Genomic DNA, 7369 nt, shown 5'->3' on the forward strand with positions numbered 1-7369 from the left:
CCAAGCTACTCCTTGGAGGCATGGATTCTAGGGCTTCCTTTGACATACTTTGGACATGTTGCCAGGAGGGACGGGTCCTTGGAGAGGGACATCATGCATGGGAGGGTGGAGGGACAGCGCAGGAGGGGAAGACCCTCTATGAGATGGAGTGTTTCAGTGACTGGGCTAGTCGGGATGGATGTGTCAGAGGCAGTGTGGTTGGCGCAGGATAGAGCAGGGTTTAGGGCTGTTGTGCATAGGGTCGCTATGAGTCGAAAACGACTCGACGACAACAACAACAACATACTGGGCTTGTAACTTTTGGGATTTACTTCCATTACATTTAAAATAAATATAGCATGTCCTGTTATTAATAAGTACAAGAAATGGCATTCTACAGGGGAACGATATGCAGCAGGTTACAGACATTTATATAACAACAGTGAAAACCATTCCAATAATGTTTTCGGAATCTTGAAATGAATGAACAGGTTTATACTTTGTGGGTGAGTAGCAAGTTTGTTGTGTTCTTGTGTTTTTTGTTGTTGTTGATATGGCTGCTATCTTTTATAAGTCACTATCTTTATTTTTAAATATTACTTACATATTCACCATTTCTCTCCTATTTCTTCTTTATCTCACTCACCTATTCCAATTTCACTTTTTTTTTGTTTTTTATGTTATATTGGGTATTTTGAAAATTCAAATATATTCCTTTTCACACTTTATCTTTCCCATTTCCTTCACCACCCCTCCACCTATCAAATTGTGTAACACTATGATTAACTACACCTCCTGCTCATCCTCACCCCTCTGCTTCTACCCTCCCTCCCCTTGGATCCTCAAACTCATAAAACAATAATGGTCTTATACAGTATTTTTCCTTGTGGGACTAAGTTAGTTCACTCAGCATAATGTTCTTCAGTCTCTCCCAGGTTAGGTAGTAATTTACAAAATCATTGGTGAGTAGCAAATTTTGTTTATCAAACTTACCCTGAAAATAGTTTTCCAGTGAGTTACCTTTATTTTACTGAGAATTAGCTCTATTGTATTCTTTACGAACAAAAATGAAAATATATACTTGCAGAGATAATAAAACTTGACCAATAATTTACAGTTTGGGGTTAAATCCAGGCCTTTGTGGGTAACTTCAATTCTAGGGATCCTTGGAGCTCTGGTCACATAGTCGGTAGGGATTATTACTGCTAATTCACCAGTCATTTCATGTGAGAAAGATGATTAGTATATTCCTATGAGATTTACAATCATTGGATATCCATTAGAGCGTCATCTATGAGGAAGTTTTAGCTCTACAACAGTAAGTTTTAAGTGATAGCATATTGATAGGTTTTGGTTTTTATCCAATCTGCTACTCTTTCTGTAGTCAGTGGTGCATTTAAACCATTCACATTCAGTGTAATTATTGAGAAACATAGTTTTATTGCTATCATTTTGTTGAGTTCTTTTTGGTGTTGCTGGTTACTCTGGTCCATCTTTCTTTCTGTGGCACCTCTGAAATTCTAACAATTAGGGCAGAAATATATTAAATAGAAAACAGAAAAACAATAGAAACCATCAACAAAAAGTTGATTGAAAAAGCCAATAAAATTAACAAACCACTATCAAAACTATAAAGGAAAAGAAAGTTAAGACATAAATAATCTGAAGAAGAGATGTAAGAGGCATTATCACAACAAAACTAATTAAAATAAAAAAGGTTAACAACGGAATATAAAAACTATAGTCAAACAAACATGAAAACCTAGAAGAAATGGACAAATACTTAGAAAAACACAACCTACCTAAACTGACACAATCTGAAACTGAACATATGAACAGACACATTACACAAGAAGAAATTGAAAAGGTAATAAAACTACTTCCAACCAAAAAAATGGCTTGGACCAGATACTTTTACAAGTGAATTTTATCAAACATTCTGAGAAGCATTTTTATCATTCTATATAAAGTATTTAAGAAAATAGAAAAAGATTTAATTCTCTCAGACTAATTTCTATGAAGCAAATATAAATATAGTACTTAAGGGAAAAGAAACCCACAAGAATACAATCCAGAGTATGTAGAACGAAATGCCAGAATTATTCCAAAATAGTGGAGGGGCAAAAAGCAGAACAGAAAAATAAAACTGAGTCAGTGACCTAGATGACCTCAATGAGAACCTACTAGAAAAAAAATTTAGAAAGAGAGAGAAGATAAAAATAAAAAGAAAAAAACATGAGTCTTGTGGGATAACATCAAACTGAGCAACATGTACATGATTGGAATCTAAGAATGGAGGAGAAGGGAAAAAGCATTTAGAGAATTATGGAAGAGGAACTAAACAAAAACTTCATGGATATCATAAAACATAAGGAAATAGGGAAAGCAGCACAACACGGACAGAGAGCAGTGGGACATGGGTGGAGAGCAGCATGACATGGTCAGAGAGCAGCAGTACACCAACGGAGAGCAACTCAGGCAGTCTGATGTGCTGAAGACGGGTGACTTTGCAGCTTAACATCGGTGAATGGACCACCAGCCCTGAACCCCTGGAGGTGCCCCAGCCTCACCCCCAACCCCTGGTGGTGGTGACCCCACCATGCCACAGCCACCCCCACCTCCTTACCCCAGTCACAGTCCCATGCTTCCCCCCCAAACCCCTGCATAACCACAGCACTGCACCCTTAGTAGTGCTCCAGGGCTGGTAGAGAGTCCTTCATGCAGCACAGAGACTGACAAGCATGGTGAGCTGTGGACAGTAGGATTTTGAATCAGAACTTTTGTTGAAATAATTCCTCTTGGAGCTACAGGAACACAAAGCCAAGCTGCTGATCCAGCCATTGCCCCAAGCCACCAGCTGAGCTGCTGTGGGACTGATCTGGCAGAAGAATGGCTGGTAGGATCCTAACTGGGTTTTCTTGGGCACTGTCAATTGACTGGGAGAGCACCCAAGGGTGAGCCCACTGGTGGGAATTTGTCTGAGCTCTCTTGGGCCATGCTGACAGCCCAAACAAAGAGGATAGTTAGAATTTGTCTGAATATCTGTGGATACTGCAGACCAGCCAGAGACAAGTGGGTTGGTGGGAATTTGATTTTGACCTCTTGGGTCCCATTGGACTCGGTACCATGTGTGAGAAAGGGTCCTCTTTGCGAGGGCCCTGGGTAAGTGCCACTGGGCAGAAAACATTGAATAAAAACCACTGGGGTGGGAGATGGACAGCTGTAATTTGAGTAGGGACCCTAATCGTGAGCACACCTGGACAGCTGAGGTCTGAGTGAGGTCCCCCAAGTGGTTGACCTGCCCTTGTGATCACCCACCACTGTGCCTACCCTACCCCATTGGGCTTCACACCTGTGTCTAGATGTCTGGTCAATAAATTTGCCTTTAATCTTGAGCACATTGACCTGACTTTCTACAAGAGGCTGCTATCACAGGCTCTGAACTGACATTTATTTGGAGTCAGAAGTTCAGAGAAAAACACAAGTGGGGTAGCTGCCCAACTGATCTCTAGAGCATTGTCTTCAGATCAAGAACATGTCAATGTCTCGAAGGAACCAAGTTATCTAACACAATACACAAGCACAAAGCAAGATATCACCCCCCAAAGGGTGACACTGTATCAATGGATTTCCTGAAGCCAGAAAGTCTGATGGAATGTTCTGACATAGAATTTAAAAGAACAATGATTGAATATTTTCAGTGGATGAAAGACAAACATGAAGAATCACAAGATGCTACAAGCAAAAACCAGGAGGAGAAAAAAAAAACAAACCCAGAACAATGTTGTTGTTGTTGCTATGTGCCATCGAGTTGCTTGCGACTCATAGCGACCCTATGTACAACAGCTCTAAACTCTGCTCTGTCCTGTGCCAATCTCATTGCATCCAACACACTCATCCCGATTTCCCCAGTCACCAAATCAATCCATCTCCCAAAGGGTCTTTCCCTCCTGCGCCTGCCCTCCACCCTCCCAAGTATGATATCCCGCTCCAAGTACCGGTCTCTCTTTACAACATGGCCAAAGTATGTCAGGCGAAGCCTCAGAATCCTTGCCTCCAAGGAGCAGCCCCATTTAACCCTCTCCAGGATGAATCTGTTTGTTCTCTTAGCAGTCCATGGAACCTTCAGCACTCTTCTTCAACACCAAAGCTCAAAAGCATCAATTCACCTTCTATCCTCCTTGGTCATTGTCCAGCTCTCTGATGCATAGCAAGTGATTGCAAAGACCATGGCCTGCACCAGACGCACCTTTGTCTCCAGAGACAAACCATCGCTCTTGAGAACTTTAGAGAGGTCCCTAACAGCAGACTTTTCCACGTCAATACACCTTTTAATTTTCTAGCTGTAAGTGCCAAGAGTGTTGATTGTGGAGCCAAGCAAACTAAAGCTGTGAACAATCTCAATCTCTTCACCATCCATCCTGATGCTGCTAATTGGTCTAGTGGTGACAATCTTTGTCTTCTTGACATTGAGCCTCAATCCATATTGAAGGTTGCAGTTGCTGACCCTCAGCAGCAAGCACTTCAGATCTTCTTCATTTTTAGTAAGCAGGGTTGTGTCATCTGCATAATGCAAATTGTTTATGTATCTTCCACCAATCCTGATGCCACATTTCTCCTCATAGAGCCCAGCCTCCCAGATGATCTGTTCTGCATACAGGTTGAAAAGTTATGGAAACAGGACACATCCCTGGCGTATGCCCTTCCCAATTTTGAACCATGCAGTGTTTCCTTGCTGTGTCCTGACAGCTGCCTCTTGGTTCAAGTATAAGTTTTGCATTAGCATGATCATGTGTTCATGAATTCGCATTCTTCTTAGAGTCAGCCACATTTTGTTATGATCCACACAGTCAAACGCCTTTGTATAATCAATGAAGCACAGGTAGACATTCCTCCGGTACTCCCTGCTTTCTGCCAAGATCCATCTAACATCAGCTACAATATCCCTGGTACCACAACCCCTTCTAAACCCAGCCTGGACTTCCAGCAGTTCTCTGCTGATGTGCTGTTCCAGTCGGTTTTGGATAATATTCGGTAGAATCTTGCCTGCATGTGAAATCAATGATATTGTTCTGTAGTTTCCACATTCTGTTGGGTCACCTTTCTTTTTAATGGGAACAAATATAGATCTCTTCCAGTCAGTTGGCCAAGTGGTTGTTCTCCAGATTTCTTGACACAACTTGGTGAGCACATCCAGAGCAGCATCTGTTAGTTGAAATATGTCAATTGGCATACCATCTATTCCTGGGGCCTTATTTTTTTGCTGTTTCTTTCAACGCAGCTTGAATTTCTTCCTTCATCACCATAGGCTCTTGCTCGTAGGTTATTTCGTTAAATTCTTCTGTGTCTGCCAATTCTTTTCGATACAATGACTCAGTATATTCTATCCATCTTCTTTTGATACCTCCTGTATAATTTAATATTCTGCCTAAAGCATCCTTGATTATAGCAACTCGAGGTTTGAATTTGTTCTTCAGTTCCTTGAGCTTAAGAAATGCTGAGCAAGTTCGACCCTTTTGGTTTTCTGACTCCAGCTCCTTGCACATTTCATTGTAATATTTTGCTTTGTTATTCTGAGCTGCCTTTTGAAATCTTCTGTTCAGCTCTTTAGTATCTTGAATTCTTCCTTGTGCTTTGGCTTCTCTGTGCTCCAGTGCAATCATCAGAGTTTCTTCTGACATCCATTTTGGTGTTTTCTTCCTCTTCCATCTTTGTAATGAACATTTGTACTCTTCTTGGATGATACCCTTGATATCCTCCCACAACTCATCTGGTCTTCGGTCATTCGTGTTCAAGGCCTCAAACCTGTTCTTGAGATGGTTCTAAAATTCAGGTGCGATAGACTCAAAGTTATATTTTGGTTCTCGTGGATTCGGTTTAATTTTCCTCAGCTTCAGCTTTAATTTGCATATGAGTAGTTGGTGGTCTGTTCCACAATCAGCTTCTGGCCTAGTTTTCACAGCTGATATTGAGTTTCTCCAGCAGTTCCTTCCACAGATGTAATCTATCTGAAGCCTATGCATACCATCAGGTGAGATCCATGTGTATAACCTGCGTTTATATCTCTTTAAAAATGTGTTTTTGATGAATAAGTCATTGATTGTGCAAAATTCAAACATTCTCTCTCCAGCTCCATTTCTGTATCTGAGTCTATGTTTTCCAACTACTGATTCTTCTTCTCTGTTCCCAACTTTTGCATTCCAGTCAGCCATTATTATCAATGCATCTTGATTGCATGTTTGCTCGATCTCCTACTGTAAAAGTTGGTAGAAATATTATATTTCCTCTTCTTTGGCTCTGTTTCTTGGTGCATATATCTGGATTATAGTGGTAGAGAAAACAAATTAGGCATTAGCAAAACTAGAAAAACAAGAAGCCACTATCCAAAATATGAGGTCCAATGTTTCATATGCTGTCAACATTAGGAAGGGACACATGAGGAGAGCTGCAGAGATGGAACACAAAGCCAGTATAATAGAAGACAGAATTATCACCACTGATCTGCTAGAGCAAAAAACAGACTCATAAAGGAAGGAAAAAGAGGAAAACCTAAGAAGCATGTGGGACACCATCAAGAAATATAACACGCACATCATTGGAATTCCAGAACAATGAGAAGCAAATAAAGGCACGAAAAAAGTGGTACAAAAATTACTAGAGGAAAATTTCCCAGGCATAATGAAGAATGAGAGAATATATATTTAAGACGCTCAGTGAACAGCTCAGTGAACACTATGTAGAATAGACTCCAGAAGAAAAACACCAGGGCACACCATAGTTAAATCTGTCAGAACAAAAATAAGGAAAGAATCTGAAAGCAGCAAGGGAGAAACAACGATTAACCTATAAGGGAGAACAGATAAGATTAAGTGCTGACATCTCAGCAGATACCATGCAAGCAAGAAGACAATACAATGATAGCAATAAAACCTTACCTCTCAATAATCACACTGAATATGAATGGTTTCAATGCACCACTGAAGAGAAAAAGAGTAGCAGATTGGATAAAAAACCAAAATCCATCAATATGTTCTCTACAAAAGACATACATAAAAAAAGATGATATAAAAGACTAAATATACAAGGAAATGGCAATGAGAAAAAAGCAGGAGTAGCAATATTAGCCTATTGATAAAATAAATGTCAATGTAAAAACCATCTCAAAGTACAAGGAAGGTTACTACATAATGCGGAAGAGGTCAGTAAAACAATAGGCCATAACAATAGTAAATATTTATGCAGCAAATAAAATACCTGCAAAATAAATAAAACAAGCATTATCAAAATTGAAAACGGAAAACACCACTTGCCAAAACCTCTGGGAAGCAGCCAAAGCAGTAATCAGAGGTCAACTTATAGCAATAAGCAAACACATCAAAAGACAGGAAAA

This window comes from Elephantulus edwardii, unplaced genomic scaffold (assembly GCF_000299155.1).
Source record: "Elephantulus edwardii isolate Elephantulus edwardi_28Jun2011 unplaced genomic scaffold, EleEdw1.0 scaffold00108, whole genome shotgun sequence".
Classification (NCBI taxonomy): Eukaryota; Metazoa; Chordata; class Mammalia; order Macroscelidea; family Macroscelididae; genus Elephantulus; species Elephantulus edwardii.